General features: G+C 39.4%; 1 protein-coding gene and 1 pseudogene across 3 annotated transcripts in view; one reads left to right on the top strand and one right to left on the bottom strand.

Moving 5' to 3' along the window:
• Positions 1-15,732, bottom strand: part of ATP8A2 (ATPase phospholipid transporting 8A2) — a 572,378-nt gene that overhangs the window by 319,177 nt on the left and 237,469 nt on the right. The gene's annotated exons all lie outside the window — the stretch shown is intronic.
• Positions 8,892-11,531, top strand: LOC114490695 (annotated as a pseudogene).

Raw genomic sequence — 15,732 nt, 5'->3', positions numbered from 1 at the left:
ACATAGAAACTCTTTCAAAAGAGGAGCTGAGACAATGCTGGAGACTTGGCAGGGACCCTGTACTTGCGTGAGTGTGTGTGCACACACAATGGTTCTGCCAACGAAGAACCCAGAGTAATAGTGTCACACTGAAGGGACTGTGGGACCGAGCAGAGGACTATGTCAAGTGGAGAGTTAGGGCCTTAGCCTCCAGTGAGAGTGGCAGGCTGGGGCCTGGATGGTCAGGAACTGAATGCCTGAGATTCATTGAAGCCAAGCAGGTCCCCTCACAGGCGTGCCCAGCCCCCACCTGTGAGGCTATAGGCTCTGCAGATCAGTGAAGCCAGGCTCAGGAGCCCCCTGCTGGGCGCATATCGGCAAGGAAAAGAAGAAAAAGCTCTGAAAGGGCCCTTTCTACCAGACTATGAGCTTCACTGTTTCCTCCAGCCCTGATACACTGAAACCAGCAGAGGAGAGATTAGAGACAGTTGCAACGAGGGGTGTTCAGGGCCCTGCCCAGACTTGGTGCCTAAAGAGAGCTGGTATTTGGGCCAAGCTGGAAACAGATGCCTCTTTTACACAGATTGGTCCCTCACATAAACAGACACCTAATTCACTAGAAACCATACATTATTGGAAAGAATCTTGGGCAGATCAAGATGGGGAAGGGAAACACCCCCACCATCTTCCTGGAAGATTGAAGAGCACCCCCAGGGGTAACCTAGGGTTCCCACCCTCCCCATCACACCAGAGGCCCCTCTAGAGGCAGATGAAGAAGGCACTGGCAGTCCTCTAGGGTCATTAAATGAACCATTCCTGAGCCCTGTGTTGATGGAAAGCTGGCAGGGCAGAACACTGGGGACCAGCCAAATCTGAAGAAGACAGCTACAGACCATGGATTGACTGTAGGCTCGAACAGGCTGCCTAGAGCCAGATTAGGAAACCATCTGACATTACCAGAGGCAGATTTAGAAAAAGAAGGCAGTGGTAAACACTGGACAAATTCCACCATGGTCTTCATTATTTGCATTATTTTCTCTCCTGCATAGCTTTTTAACATTCATTTCTGTTCCTTTGAATTTGTTCCTATTATTTCACTAGTTTTCTAGTTTAGTTTATTTCAAATTTCATATTTTGTTCCTCCCTTCTCTTACTCCATTGTGCCTTTCTCTTCTTATTTTTGTCTTAAATTTTACTTTTTCTCTTGCTGTGACTTGTTTCTGTTCTTCACACTTACTATTTTTACCCCCTCGAGCCTCTCAAAACCATTTTTCTTGTCATTAGTCATCTCTCATTCCTTTTCCCATTCTTAAAATATCCTTATTCTCTCTCCACCTTTATTAATCTTTGCTCATTGGTTGTGGATGTGATGATTGTTGTAGCATTTCTTCAATTTTATTCCTAGATCTTCACTATTTTTGTACTTCAAATCTCAGATTTTACTGTTCTCCTCTCCCACTCCATTTTGCCTTGCTCCTGCCCTTTATTTTTCTCATTTTAAACTTGCTTTTTCCCTTTCTTAACCTTGTTTTCACCCCTCACTCTTAGTACTTCTTCCTCTATCCTCTCAAAATGACTTTTCTTTCCTCTAGACATCTCATAAGCTTTTATTTCTTTCTTTCTTTTTTCCTTCTTATTCCTATTCCACCTGTATTAATATTTTCTCATTTGTCATTGATATTGCTATGGTAGATCTTTTTAGCCAATTTGGTTCCTATTTTTTTCATCACTTAAAAAAATTTTTTTTAAACTTCATACTATACTCTTTCCATTTCTTACTCCATTTTGGCTTCTTCCCCCACCCTTTTTTATTTACAATGTAAATTCTACTTTCTTTCTTTCTTGCCTTGTTTCTATTCCCTACTCTTATTATTTCTCCCCCCTCTACCCTCTCAAAATCATTTTTATTTAAGTTAGTCATCTCATTCATTTTTCCTTTCTTATAGTAGTCTTAATTTCTTTACACTTTTTAATATTTCCTAATTTGCTGTTGATAGGGTAGTTTGTGGGTGGGAGTTATTATTGCAGGTGTGGGTTTTATTTCCTGGGTTGTTTTGTTTGTTCTGGCAGCACTTGTACAACAGCATTCAAGATGTGGTGGATGGTGTGACTCTCAGCCAGCCAGCTAGAGGGAAGAACCCACCAAAGAACAACCCAACAATAAAAACCCAATTACAATCAGAGAGCCCACATAAATGGTATAAAGGGTGTCCCAGGAGCATCAAGTTCAGTAGATCAAGGAGACTGCACCCCTGAGTCCCACAGGTCTCCTACCCCAGATCAAATGAAGACAGGGAGTCAAAGCAGATCAATCTAATATGCAGAAACAAATAAGAAAGTCACCTAAAATGAGGAGACAATGAAACAACCCCCAATCGAAAAGAAAGGAGGAATCCCCAGAAAGAGTGCTAAATGAAAGTGAAGCAAGTAATCTATCAGACATAGAGTTCAAAATAATGGTTATAAGGATGCTCAAGGAGCTCAGTGAGAACTATAGGGAACTCTGTGGAAGCTGCAAGGAACTTACTGCAAACTATATCAGCATCATAAAGAACACAGAAACCATCGATAAGAGCCAGGAGGAAACGAAGAGTATCTGAGATGTATAATACACTAGAATGAATTAAAAGCAAGCTAGATGAAGCAGAGGACTGAATCAGCAAGCTGAAGGCAAGGTAGAAAAAAAGCTAGACGGCAACAAAACAAAACAAAAAAGACTCAAAAAGAACAATGATACTTTATGGGAGCAGCAGGACAACATGAAATGTGATAATAGCCATATCATAGGAATACCATAAGGAGAAGAGGAGCAAGGGATAGAAAACCTGTTTGAAAAAGTAATGACAGAAAATTTCCCTAACTTGGTGAATGAAAAAGTCATGCAAGTCCAGAAAGCACAGAGGTTCCCAATCAAGTTGAACCCAAAGAGGTTCACTGCAAGGAACATCATAATTAAAATAGCTAAATTTAAAGACAGAGAATCTAAAAGGCAGCAAGGGAGAAACAGCTAGTAAAACACAAGGGAACTCCAATAAAGCTATCGACTGATTTCTTAACAAAAACACTACAAGTCAGAAGAAAATGGCAAGAAGTGTTCCAAGTTATGAAAAGCAAAGGGCCTGCAACCAAGATTACTCTACCCAGCAAGGTTCTCATTAAAATGTAAGTTGAAATAATGAGTTTCCCAGACAAAAAAAAAGGCTAAAAAGAATACATCTCCACCAAACCAGCATTGCAAGAAATGCTAAAAAAGACCACTTTAAGAAGATGAAGAAAGAGTGAGGGGTAGGGGGAGGACACAGGTACATAGGGGAAAGATGGCAATGAACTAGTACCTATCGATACAATGTTAAATGTACATGGATTAAATGCTCCAATCAAAAGACACAGGGTAGGTGAATGGATAATAAAATATGACCTGCAATATGCTGTCTACAAGAGACCCACCTCAGAACAAAAGATCTACACAGACTGAAAGTGAAGGGACAGAAAATAATATTCCAGGCAAATGGACATGAACAAAAAGCTGGTGTAGCAATATTTACATCTGACAAAACAGACTTCAAAACAAAGGCCCTATAAAGGGACAAAGTCACTTCATAACACTTGAGGGAGTAGTCCAGCAAAAGGATATAACCCTTGTAAACATATATGCACCCAACACAGGAGCACCCAAATGTATAAGAAAAGTCTTGCAGGACATCAAGAAAGATATCTACAGCAATATAGTCAATGTAGAGGATTTCAACACCCCACTGTCACAATGGATAGATCTTCCAAACAAAGAATCAACAAGAAAATTGAGGCACTGAATGACACTCTAGATCACATGGATTTAGATCACATGGATTTAATTTACATATACAGAACTTTTCACCCCATAGAAGCAAAATAGACATTCTTTTCAAATGTACATGTAACATTTTCAAAGATAGACCACATGGTAGGACAAAACAAGCCTCAAAAAACTCAAACATTTGAAATAATATCAAGCATCTTCTTGGATCACAATGGCTTGAAACTAGAAACCAACCTCAAGGAAAAAACTCAAACACATTCAAATACATGGAGATTGAATAACATGGTAATTAAATAATGAAGGGGTTGATAATGAGATCAAGTCAGAAATCAAAAAGTATCCGGAAACAAATGAAAACGAACACACAACAACCCAAAATCTATGGTACACAACAAAGGCAGTCCTGAGAAGGAAGTTCATAGCAATGCAGGCTTACCTAAAAAAGAGAAAAATCTCAAATAAGCAACTAACCTGATATCTACAAGAACTAGAGGAACATCAACAAACAAAGCCTACAGTAAGTAGAAGGAAGGAAATAATCAAGATCAGAGCAGAATTAAATGACATAGTGTCTAAAAAACAATTCCAAAGGTCAATGAATCCAGGAGCTGGTCCTTTGAAAAGATAAACAAAATTGACAAAACTTTAACCAGACTCATCAAGAAAAAAAGAGAGAGGACCCAGGTTAATAAAATCAGAAACAAAAGAGAAGTTACATCTGATACCACAGAAATACAAAGGGTTGTAAGAAATTACAATGAACAGCTATATGCCAAGAAATTGGATAAACTGGGAAAAATGAACAATTTTCTAGAAACATACAATCTTCCAAAACTGAATCAAGAAGAAGCAGAAAGCCTGAATATACCAATAACAACTAGTGAAACTGAAGAACTAATCAAAAAACTTTCAGCACACAAAAACCCTGGACCAGATGGCTTCTCAGGTGAATTTCACCAAACATTTAGGGAAGAGCTAACTCCTATCCTTTTCTAATTATTCCAAAAAATTCCGGAAGGGGAGAGACTCTCAAACTTTTTTTATGAGGCCAGTATTATCTTAATTCCAAAACCAGGTAAAGACACAACAAAGAAAGAAAACTACAGGCCAACCTCACTGATGAACACAGATGCTAAAATCCTCAACAAAATAATGGCAGACCGGATCCAGCAATACATTAAAAGGAACATATACCATGATCAAGTGGGATTCATCCCAGGGATGCAAGGATGGTATAATATTCACAAATCAATAAATGTAATATACCACATAAACAAAATGAAAGACAATAATAATCACATGGTCATATCAATAGATGCAGAAAAAGCACCTAATAAAATCCAGCACTGAATTATGATAAAAACACTCAGCAAAGTGGGAATAGAGGGAGCATACCTCAATGTAATAAAGGCCATGTATGAGAAACCTACAGCCAACATCGTGCTCAATGGGAAAAAATTAAAAGCTTTCCCCTTTAAGCTCAGAAACAAAACAAGAATATCTGCTTTCACCACTCTTATTCAACATAGTACTAGAAGTTCTAGCCACAGTGATCAGACAAGAAAAAGAAAGAAAAGGCCTCCAAATTGAAAAGGAAAAAGTAAAACTGCCCTAATTTGCAGATGACATGATAGTGTACATAGAAAACCCTATAGGCTCCACCAAAAACTACTTGATCTAATAAATGAATTTGAGATAATAGTGGGACACAAAGTCAATATTCAGAAATCAAGGTCATTTCTCTACAGCAACAATGAAATAGCAGAAACAAACTAGGATAAAAACCCCACTTGCTACAGCAACAACAAAAATAAAGTACCTAGAATAACTTAATCAAGGAGGTAAAAGATGTGTACATGGAAAACTACAGAACACTGAAGAAAGAAATTAAGGAAGATACAAATAAATGGAAGCATATACCATGTTCATGGACTGGAATAATTAACATCATTAAAATGTCCATATTACCCAAAGCAATGTATGGATTCAATGCAATCCCTATTAAAATACATGTCATATTTCACAGATCTAGAACAAATATTTCAAATATTTATATGGAAAAAAGAAAGACCCTGAATAGCCTCAGCAATCTTAAGAAAGAAGAACAAAGTAGGAGGGATCACAATACCACTGTAATCAAAATAGTCTGGTACTGGCATAAGAACAGACACATAGATCAATGGAACAGAATAGAGAGAGACCGGAAATAAACCCAGGTCTCTATGGTCAATTAATATTTGACCAATGGGGCAGGTGCATAAAATTGAGCAAAAATAGCCTCTTCAACAAATGGTGTTGGGAAAACTAGACTGGTACAGGTAAAATTTCAGCTATCCCATGCAGCAGTGTTTTTACCAATATAGTTCCTAGGGCAAGGGAAATAAAGGAAAAAATTAACAAATAGGACTACATCAAATTAAAAAGCTTCTGCATGGCTAAAGAAAGCATCATCAAAATGAAAAGGCAACCGACTATATGGGAGAACATATTTGCCTATGACACCTAGGACAATGGTTTGATCTCCAAAATATATAAAGAACTCATATGACTCAACACCAGGAAGTCAAACAATACAATGAAAAAATGGACAAAGGACCTGAATAGACACTTCTCCAAGGAGGACATACAGAGGGCTCACAGGCATATGAAATAATGCTCAACATCACTAGCCATCAGAGAGATGCAAATTAAAACCACAGTGAGATGCCACATCACACAGGTCACAATGGCCATCATAAACAAATCAACAAACAACAAGTGGTGGCAAGGTTGAAGAGAAAAGGGAACCCTAGTGCACTGTTGGTGGGAAGTATATTGCTGCAACCTCTGTGGAAAACACAATGGAATTTCCTCAACAAACTAAAGATGGAACTGCCTTTTGTCCCAGCAATTCCACTTCTGGGATTATACCCTAAGAATCCTGAAACACCAATTCAAAACAACTTATGCACCTCAATGTTCATAGCAGTGCTATTTACAATAGCCAAGATCTGGAAACAGCTTAAGTGCCCAATGGTTAATGAGTGGATCAAAAAACTGTGGTACATTTACACAATGGAATAGTACGCAGCAGAAAGAAAGAAGGAACTCCTTCCTTTCAAGACAGCATGGATTGAACTGGAGAGTATTATGATAAGTGAAATATACCAGGCAGTGAAAGACGAATACCATATGATCTCACCTATAAGAGGAACCTAATGAAAAAAAATTAAGTAGTGAGCAAAATAGAACCAGAGGCATGGAAACAAGGAACAGACTGACAGTGACCAGAGGGGAGAGGGGAGGGGAATAAGGGTGGAAAGAAGAGGAAGGGACTAGGCAAGGAACATGTATGAAGGACCCACCAACATGGACAACAGGGTGGGGAATGACCGTGAGAGTGGGAAGTGGGCTCGGTAGAGGAGGGCAAAGGGTGAAAAATTGGGACTACTGTAACATAATAACAGTAAAATATTTTTTAAAAGTAGTAAGACATCTCTCTTGTTCAGTGCAAAATTAAGAAAAAATTAATGCAAAATTTTTTCTTAATGCAAAATTAAGAAAAAAATATTCAACAGGTAAAACTAGAGAAGGAAGTAAGTCAGGGAACCAGAATCACATACGGAGGCAGTCAGAATTTAGGCTTAATCAATCATATACTAAGGCTACAAATTCTTTCCTTTAAAAACTGGGGAACACTGTTGGGTCAACTACTAAACTTGGCCAAGAATGAAGCCCCCATAGTAATTTCATCTCTGATGCTGTGAGCTTCCTTTGTGTCCTAGTAAACCTCTGCCCATTAATCATAGCAAGTAATGATAATCAATATATACAGTGCTTATAATATTCTATATATTCTTTTAAAGAATATGCATATTTTAACTCACTTTAATCCTCACCATAATCCTAGGAGGTAGGTGTCAGTCATGATACCACTTCACAGTTGGGAAAGTCTAGGCCACAGGTGGCAAACACAAGGCCCATGGGCTGAGTCTGGCCTCCACCTTGTTTTACCCAGCCAGGCACCTTGTTTCTACTCAGCGGCAGCGCCAAGCTCTCACTTAACTGTTAAGGAGTAGTTACATTTATACCGTCCTAAAATTACATTTGGTCCTTTGAAGGCAACTGTGAGGCTGATGTGTCCCCAGTGAAAATGAGTTTGACACCCCTGGCCTATGCAAAGAGTGTTTGAGTAATTTGCTCCGGGTCACAGAGCTACAGAGTAGTAGAAACAGGGTTCAAATTCAGACAGTCTGACTTCAGAATTCTTGAGTTAATCACTGTTCTGTGCAGCCTCAAGCATCCTGCACAGAGTATCAAAGTCTCAGTCAAATGAGTGATTTCACATATATAAATCCTAGTTTCACACAATCACTCAATTAACATCTGAGCCTTTTTTCTCACTTTAAAATTTGATACCTTATTTTTTCAATATCTTTATACAAACAACAAATTTACCCATCACTTCCAAAGAATGTGTTTAATCAAATTTTAATGGTCACTGGATGTTAGAAATAGGTACAGTAGGTAGGGCTCGCTGTTCATGATTCAGATATTAGATCTCACATCTTTTAAATTTTGCTTTACGCCAGTGACAGAAGGAAAGACAGCTTCTCCAGAGTGATGCATACTGATTTAATCCTGCTTAAGTTCCTAATCAGTTTTTCATTCTTTTCTTAAAGCAATTTTCACTTTATTTAGGACATGATTTAGATATCATAAGCTAATAAGTGAGAAAGAAAAGATAAATATTAGGCTCCACACAGGCCAGTACATACACTGGCACTTTCAGTAGTAGCAGTGAGTAACCTTCCTTAGCAAATATGTGAGCTTTCCTCAATAGGTATGTTAGGTGCCAGAAACCAAAAGACTACCTGACAGGTTCTGCTCTCAAGGAGGTCTTGGTATAATAAAGGAATATTTCTAGATTTATGAGTTGGTTTATTATTTCATACTTTCATACCTGAGTATAATATCTTTTTATTTTCTACTATTTTTTCTAAGGTTTGATAATTTGTCATCTTTAGTTGACCTGGAGTGCCCTTTTATTTTCTTTTAGGTTGATAGTATGGGATCTAAATTTTTAGTTTCAAATTGTCATTCCTCTATGCCAACATCGTTCATGAAAAGTTCTTATGTACTATTTAGGAGTATTATTTGATATTGGAGTAGATCCAACTTGCTAGCTAGTGATTTTTCAACTGCCCTCTGGGTTTCCATTATTATATGTCAGCATAGCACCACAGTGCCTGATGAACTGGCTTTTGGGTGATGGCAGCCAGGCTGAGGTGCTGGGGCAGAGGCTGCCCCACGGGCAAACATGACTAGCTATGGTGCTTCCTGCTGGTGGAGGGGGCCACTGATGAGGACATGGTGGAAGCTGACATCCCAGCTGTTTAAATTAATTACTCTGGAGATCTTCTTGCAACATGAGACAAGGGTAGCAGAGTTGTTATTTTTCAGTAGGGACGATAGCATAAAAGCTGCCATCATTCTAGGGGAGAATATAATCTTTACAGTGTCTTTCAAAGTCATGAGCCAGAGTTCGACTGAAAAGTCCAGAAATTGAGAACAAATTAATAAAATTAGGTGGTTATCATAACAGAATGCTGCTCATTTTCTACTCTCTACAAGTGACAGAACTAGTAAATGATGGAAAATAAGTGAATGGCATAAAATAGCAGGTTATAACTTGAAAGATGAAGATGGACTTCAAGACCCACTTAGAACTACAGCACTGCGGGCCCCAATATTGAAGCTCATGAACTGCATGGAAGAGCAAATCCATGACGAATTTTTGCAAATGATCGCACATAACCATATAAATTCCATTTCTGCAAACAGTGATCATGAAGCATACCTTTCTGCAGATGACCTGAGGATGAATCTGTGGCCTTTAGAGATCACAAATACAAGCTTATCATAGTGGACATTAAACCCACGAACGTGAAGTAGCTGGCCGGGTGATCAACCGGTCAAGTTCCACCTGCGCAGGTGCACTGTGTTTGTGTACAGCAGCGGCAAGGGGACCGTGCGGCTGTGCAGCCATGATCCTGGGCTCTGTGTGACCCCAGCGAGACTGCCTGTCTTGAAGGTCTGGAATCTCAACATAGAGAGCCAGACCTTCAAGACCCACCAGGTCCACGAGTACCTTCGAAGCAAGCTGTGTGTTCTGTACGAAAATGACGGCATCTTTGACAGGTTTGAGTGGTGCCAGAACGATCCAGACAGTGAGGTCATGACAGGATCCTACAACAACTTCAGAATGTTTGACAGAAACACTCAGAGGGATGTGACCCTTGGAAGCTCCCACAGAGAACAGCAAGCCTGGAGCCAGTCTGAAGCCTGGGAGAGCACATCCAGGAGGTGGGAAAAGGAAGAAAGATGAGATCTGTGCAGACAGTCTGGGCTTCAATAAGCGGATTCTGCACAGGGCCTGGCACCCCACTGATAACATTACTGCCCAGGCTGCCACCAGCAACCTGTACATATTCCAGGACAAAGTCAACCAGGAAGGATGTGGATCGAGTCTTTGCATGGCTTGGCCTGGCAGTTTCTGCCAGGGAAGGGGTGTCCTTCCTCTCCGCAGAGCACAGGGTTGCACACCCTGTTCCCTCCCTAGACTGGAGCCCACACACTATGCAGCCAGGGGCCGTGGGGGTCGCTGCCAAGTGAAGAGCCCATTCCGGGCAGACTGATGGACAGAGCTCACTCACAACAAATGCATTGAATATTTATTGAAATTTGAGCCATCCTTTCTAGTATACAGACCAAATAAAGAACGCCCAACCGCAAACTTGCCCTGTATCACTCACCCCTCTGCCACCTGACTGGGGCTCTCACTTGTGATGGCACCCACCATCCAGGGCCACTGGCTGAGCAGACTCAGGCAGCTTGACCCATACACACCTGTGTCTACCTTCACGCTCTCTGGTATAATCACCTAATAAAAGCAATACACTATACAAAGTGGTTTTAACACACAAAAAGAAAAAAGAACTGATGTTTTAAGTTGAGCTCTAATATCCAATGGCTTAAACCCTCTCCCCAGATCTCTTTCAGGATGCACAATTGGACTTTCTGGCCCATTTATTTTCCATGTGAACTTTAGAATCACAACAAGATTCCAATGAGGAGGATGTGTTTTACTTCAGGCAAGAAAACTGAAGCTTGAGAAGGCATCCAAATACAAAAGTGGGCAAAGTAGTATGTGTTGTCCCGTTCCACTTCAATTAAGGAAAGAAGAAATGGACACTTTGTAGATGACCTTCAAAATTCTAACATTTGGAAGAGTTAAACTTGTCTAAAATAAAGTGTCTGACAGTAAAAGGTTCTGAGTTCCTTTCCGACTGCATACGGGTAGAAGCTGGCTTCTCCTTGTTCTAGTTCATTAAAAATAAAAGGGAAAAATGGCTAATAGCAAATTCAAGGGGATAGCTTGGCTCTCAGGAATTTAATTCTAAATGTAATAACATGCTTATTAAGAATGGAAGGTCACTCTCCCAAAAATTTCCCTAAAGGCACAGCTGCCAAATTGACTTCTGATCTAGTCTTTACATTATTAATTCAACAACATAATAAAACTGGCAAGGAAAAGATTCATGTTTGCCTCACAAAGGGAGACAGCAATGCCTGAAGATCTTGCATGTTTCCTAAAAAGTGACCTGAAAAAATAAAAGTCAGCTTAATTTCTATTTAAACTGTCTAGATAAAGGACTGAAACTGCTTTATTCTGACTTTTGCGAAATGCTTTCCAAACTGGACTCCTGACTTCTACCCCCGCCAAGCTTTGCCTTCACTTATTGGCAGCGAAGCACTATATCCAGGAGCACAGACACAGTGTAGGCCAGGGCCAGCTAGTCTGAGAAAAGGCAGAGCCTCCTCGCCAGGTCCCCACGGCTCAGGTAGGCAACTGTGGAAAGGTACCTGGAGTGGAAGTTGGCCTCCTCACCATGTCTTGGCAGCAAATTCTAATTAATGAAACTTGACCGCAAAAAGCTTGTTGATCTTAACTTGTCTCACGTTCCAGACCTGGATAGCGGGTTGAAACCTGCTAAGATCATAATCAGCACAATCTATAGCTTTTGGAAAGAACTTTTTCTAACTAGGTTTCAAAGGGTCCCCTCCTCCTCCTATCTGCAACGTGAATCACTCCACGTCTGCAAACCTGCCATGGAGACACTAGCTTTCCCAGACACCAAATCAATAGCAGGTACCCAACCTTGAGGGAAACAATTTGGGAAGTGGTTTTTATTGAAATGAATTGTTCATTCAGTTTTTACCATTAACTTTCCTTTATAAGCTCTCCTCCCACAATATGTACTTCTGCTTTAATTTTTCACAAGGACCAAAAAGTACATAACTATGTAATAATATCATAAATATCAGCACCTTTCATCCACAGGCAACCAGGACAGACTGTAGTAGGACCATGTTGGATTTACTGACTCACTGAAATCGGGGAACCAGTAGGCTATGGGAAACTCTGAGGGGGCTCTGAAAGAGGTATAGGATGGGCTTGTTATTGACTTGGGTTCTGTTAAGTGATTTGGGGAAAGGTCCACAGAAGCATGCTTTTGATCTGGATTGGGAGCTGTGAGAAAGCAGAGGTGTCTTGATAATTTTTTTCCTAGAAGATAGGATAACCAAAATAAGGCTTTATCTTTAATGAGCAAAGAAGCAGCAATCACTCATTTTAGCCAGGACAGGAGAAAGCCTGGTCATTTTTTGTTGTTTGGACATATGGTAGACTTGCAAATTCTTAGACTTTTTTGAGCAATATGGCAGAGAATCTTAACAAAAGCCAATGACTGACTGCTGACGTCATCGTTCTGTAGTCCCACCAACTCTCACTTACTGAGAAGACTGTATGTACACCACACCAGTGGCCTGTGTAGCTAGTGGTCCAAAATATTCAGATGTCCCTTTTAGTTCCTAAAGCTTCCCTGATTTCAAAACTCCAAGCCCATGACACTGAAATTCTTTAGATGATACTATCAATTGTATGTGAAACAACAGAAGAACCAAAAATCGCTGTCCTCTTCAGAAAAAGAAAATGCTGTGCCATTGGGGACAGTCCCTACCTTGCCCACTACAGTTATTTAGGTAGCCTGTCTCACCCTGTAGGTATCTGAGCACATAACACAGCTTTACATAAAGGGACACTGAGGCACAATGTTGGCTCCTAGGGAAGGAGGGAAGGGTTTCTCCAGTATGTTTCTGTGTGCTCATGAACCTGTACTGCTGCTGGGGCTGAGCCGTACTCAGCACCCACACGTCTCCAGCTGGAAGAGACAAACATTTGCTCTTCTTTTTTGAAAATTAAATTTATTGGACAAGAATATTGTGATAAGTTTGTATAGTGGCAAATGATTACTGCACTTAGTGAGGTGATTGCACTGTAATGTACACAAGTATTGAGTCACTCTATTGTACTCCTGAAACTAATATAATATTTTTCACCAACTATATTTAAATTTTAAAAGAAAATGAATAAATTAATAGGGGTAACAATGGTTAATAGTATTCTATAATTTTCAGGTATACAACATTATAATTTGGTATCGATACACTCTATTGCGTGCTCACCTCCAGAAGTCAAGTTTCCCTTCTTCACCATGTGTTTGACCCCCTATACCCTCTTCATCCTCCACCCACACTCCTTGCCCTCTGGTAGCCACCACTCTGTTTTGTTTTCCTTTGTTAGTCCATTTGCTAATTTTTGTTTTATATTCCACATGTGAGTGAAATAAGCATTTCTTCCTTTTATGTTCACACTTTGGTTTCCTGACCTCGACACCAGAGATTGATCTTCAATTAATTGTATGTGCCTTTCTGGGGTTAAAAAGCAACTGGAGCTCCTATGTCTAAGCTTTTTATCAACCTTCTTGAACATTTTACATCCTGAACTAATGAATAAAACATTTTAATAATGTATTATGAATTTCAGTGATCTGCATCCTTTGGGACTTCTAATGAAGAAATAATCCAAATGTAAGCAATAGTACAATTCATTAAGAATCACTTAGTTTAAGTTGCCTTTCTAGTCATAAGTGAAAGCTACGTTTTGGGAACTACTTCAAAATAGATGAGTGAGTATTTATGTTTGGTCAAGCACTGTTCTCCTTGCTTCTACACGCATGAGCCTATGTCATCCTCACCATTTTCCCAGACCACCACTGTCATCCCCATTTTACAAATAAGGAAACTGAGGCATGGAGTGTTTAAGTAAAGGGCCTCATGTTACACAGGATGGAGTCAGGATTTCAACCCAGGCACTGATTCTGCCTGTGATTATCTACCTTCTATTTCCTGATCCATTAGTTAAAAGGCTCCTGAAAATGACAAATGCTGTTTGTTGAACCTGGAAAGAAGAGCTTGTTTATCAGCATACACTGAAATCAAGTAAGCAAAACACTGACATCTGACTAGCTGGCAAAATGGCTGGCCTCTCAATTCAATGTGCCCATATGTACACAAATATTTCTAAATGTAAGAATGTAAGTTTCATGGGGTATATACCACATTGACTAGGGTAAATTTTAGCAATAATTCATTTAAACTACAGAAAATGGATAATCAAATAATTATGTTCCAAGATCTGACAGTGCATTATTTCCTTTAGTGATTTCCTTGGGGCCATGAACTTGGGCAACATGTTCATGTGTCAGCTCCACATAATCCAAGGGATCTGTTTCCTGTTTGGAGCATTTGATAGTGGCCTGGCCTCTCCCCAAGTATGTCTTGCCTCTCTATTATGAGGGATAATCTCAGCAGGGGGGAGCACTTCATTTAAGCAACTGCAGAATGTCACCATCTCCCACCATTCCAGTTCACCCCTGATGGAGTTCAGCTGCAACAATAATAATATTGTGAATGATGTTAGAACGCTAATGAGGAAGTAAGGAAATCAGGCTCCCTGTCATGGGTGATAGCCCATTTCATCAATGCAGAATGTGAAAGTCTTCCAATTCTCCCACCCCTCAGACACTGCTTGCGAAACAGTTTGCTGAGAGGTTCATACCAGCCTTCTTCAACCCATCGGCATTAGTTAATTAATGGAACCCTGAACTGGTGCCAGTTCTGAAGGCTTCTCTTGACACAGTGCAGTGCCAAAAGTTACACCTAACAGAGCGCATACCTGCTGAAAACTTCTCAGGATCACAGCATCATCCAAACATTATTCAAGGAAGAAATGATTCCAGCTTTACACAAAGTCAGAGTAGAGAACACAGGGAACACAGCCCTAACTCACTGTGTGAGCTACATAACTCAGAGATTGTAACCCAATAAGGGCAAGAGAAAAATTACAAATTACACTCAAATATAAAGTTATAAATAAATATTTCTAACAAAAGTCAATAATAAACAGAAAAAAGTATTCATCATGACCAAGTTGGATGTTTCCAGAAATGCCAGATTGGTTTAATGTTGGAAAATTAGTGAATGTAGTTCAAAAGTTTAAAAATGAAAGAAGAAAAATGAAAGATAATTTTAACAGATACAGAAAAAAGTACCTGATACAAATTCAGCATCCATTCATGTTAATATGATAAAGGGTATCTACAAAAAATCTATAATAAGCATCATTCTTAAAAGTTAAACATAAAAATTCAGATCATGAAAAGAAAAAGTAGCCCTGTGACTACTTCCATTTGGCAACATGCCTGGTCAGCAAGGTAAGTTGAGCAAAGGAAATTAACCATTAGGACTAGAAACACATGCCAAAAACTCTCACTCAAAGATTGTATTATTGCTCATGTCAAAGTTCCAAAAGAATCTACATGTAAGAATTAATAATACAGTTTAGCAAGGTTCCTAGATTACAATAACAATATATTAAAATAAATTCCATTTAGAATCACTAGCAACATATAAGTAGAAAATAAAAATTTTTTAAAGTTATTATCTATCATAGCATAGAAAACCATAAAGTATCCAGAAAGAAATCGAAGATACATAGTTGCCTTTTAAGG

The sequence above is a fragment of the Phyllostomus discolor genome, chromosome 2 (assembly GCF_004126475.2).
Source record: "Phyllostomus discolor isolate MPI-MPIP mPhyDis1 chromosome 2, mPhyDis1.pri.v3, whole genome shotgun sequence".
Taxonomy (NCBI): Eukaryota; Metazoa; Chordata; class Mammalia; order Chiroptera; family Phyllostomidae; genus Phyllostomus; species Phyllostomus discolor.
Note: the sequence above shows the minus strand (reverse complement) of the source record. Positions and strands in the feature narration are given on the sequence as shown.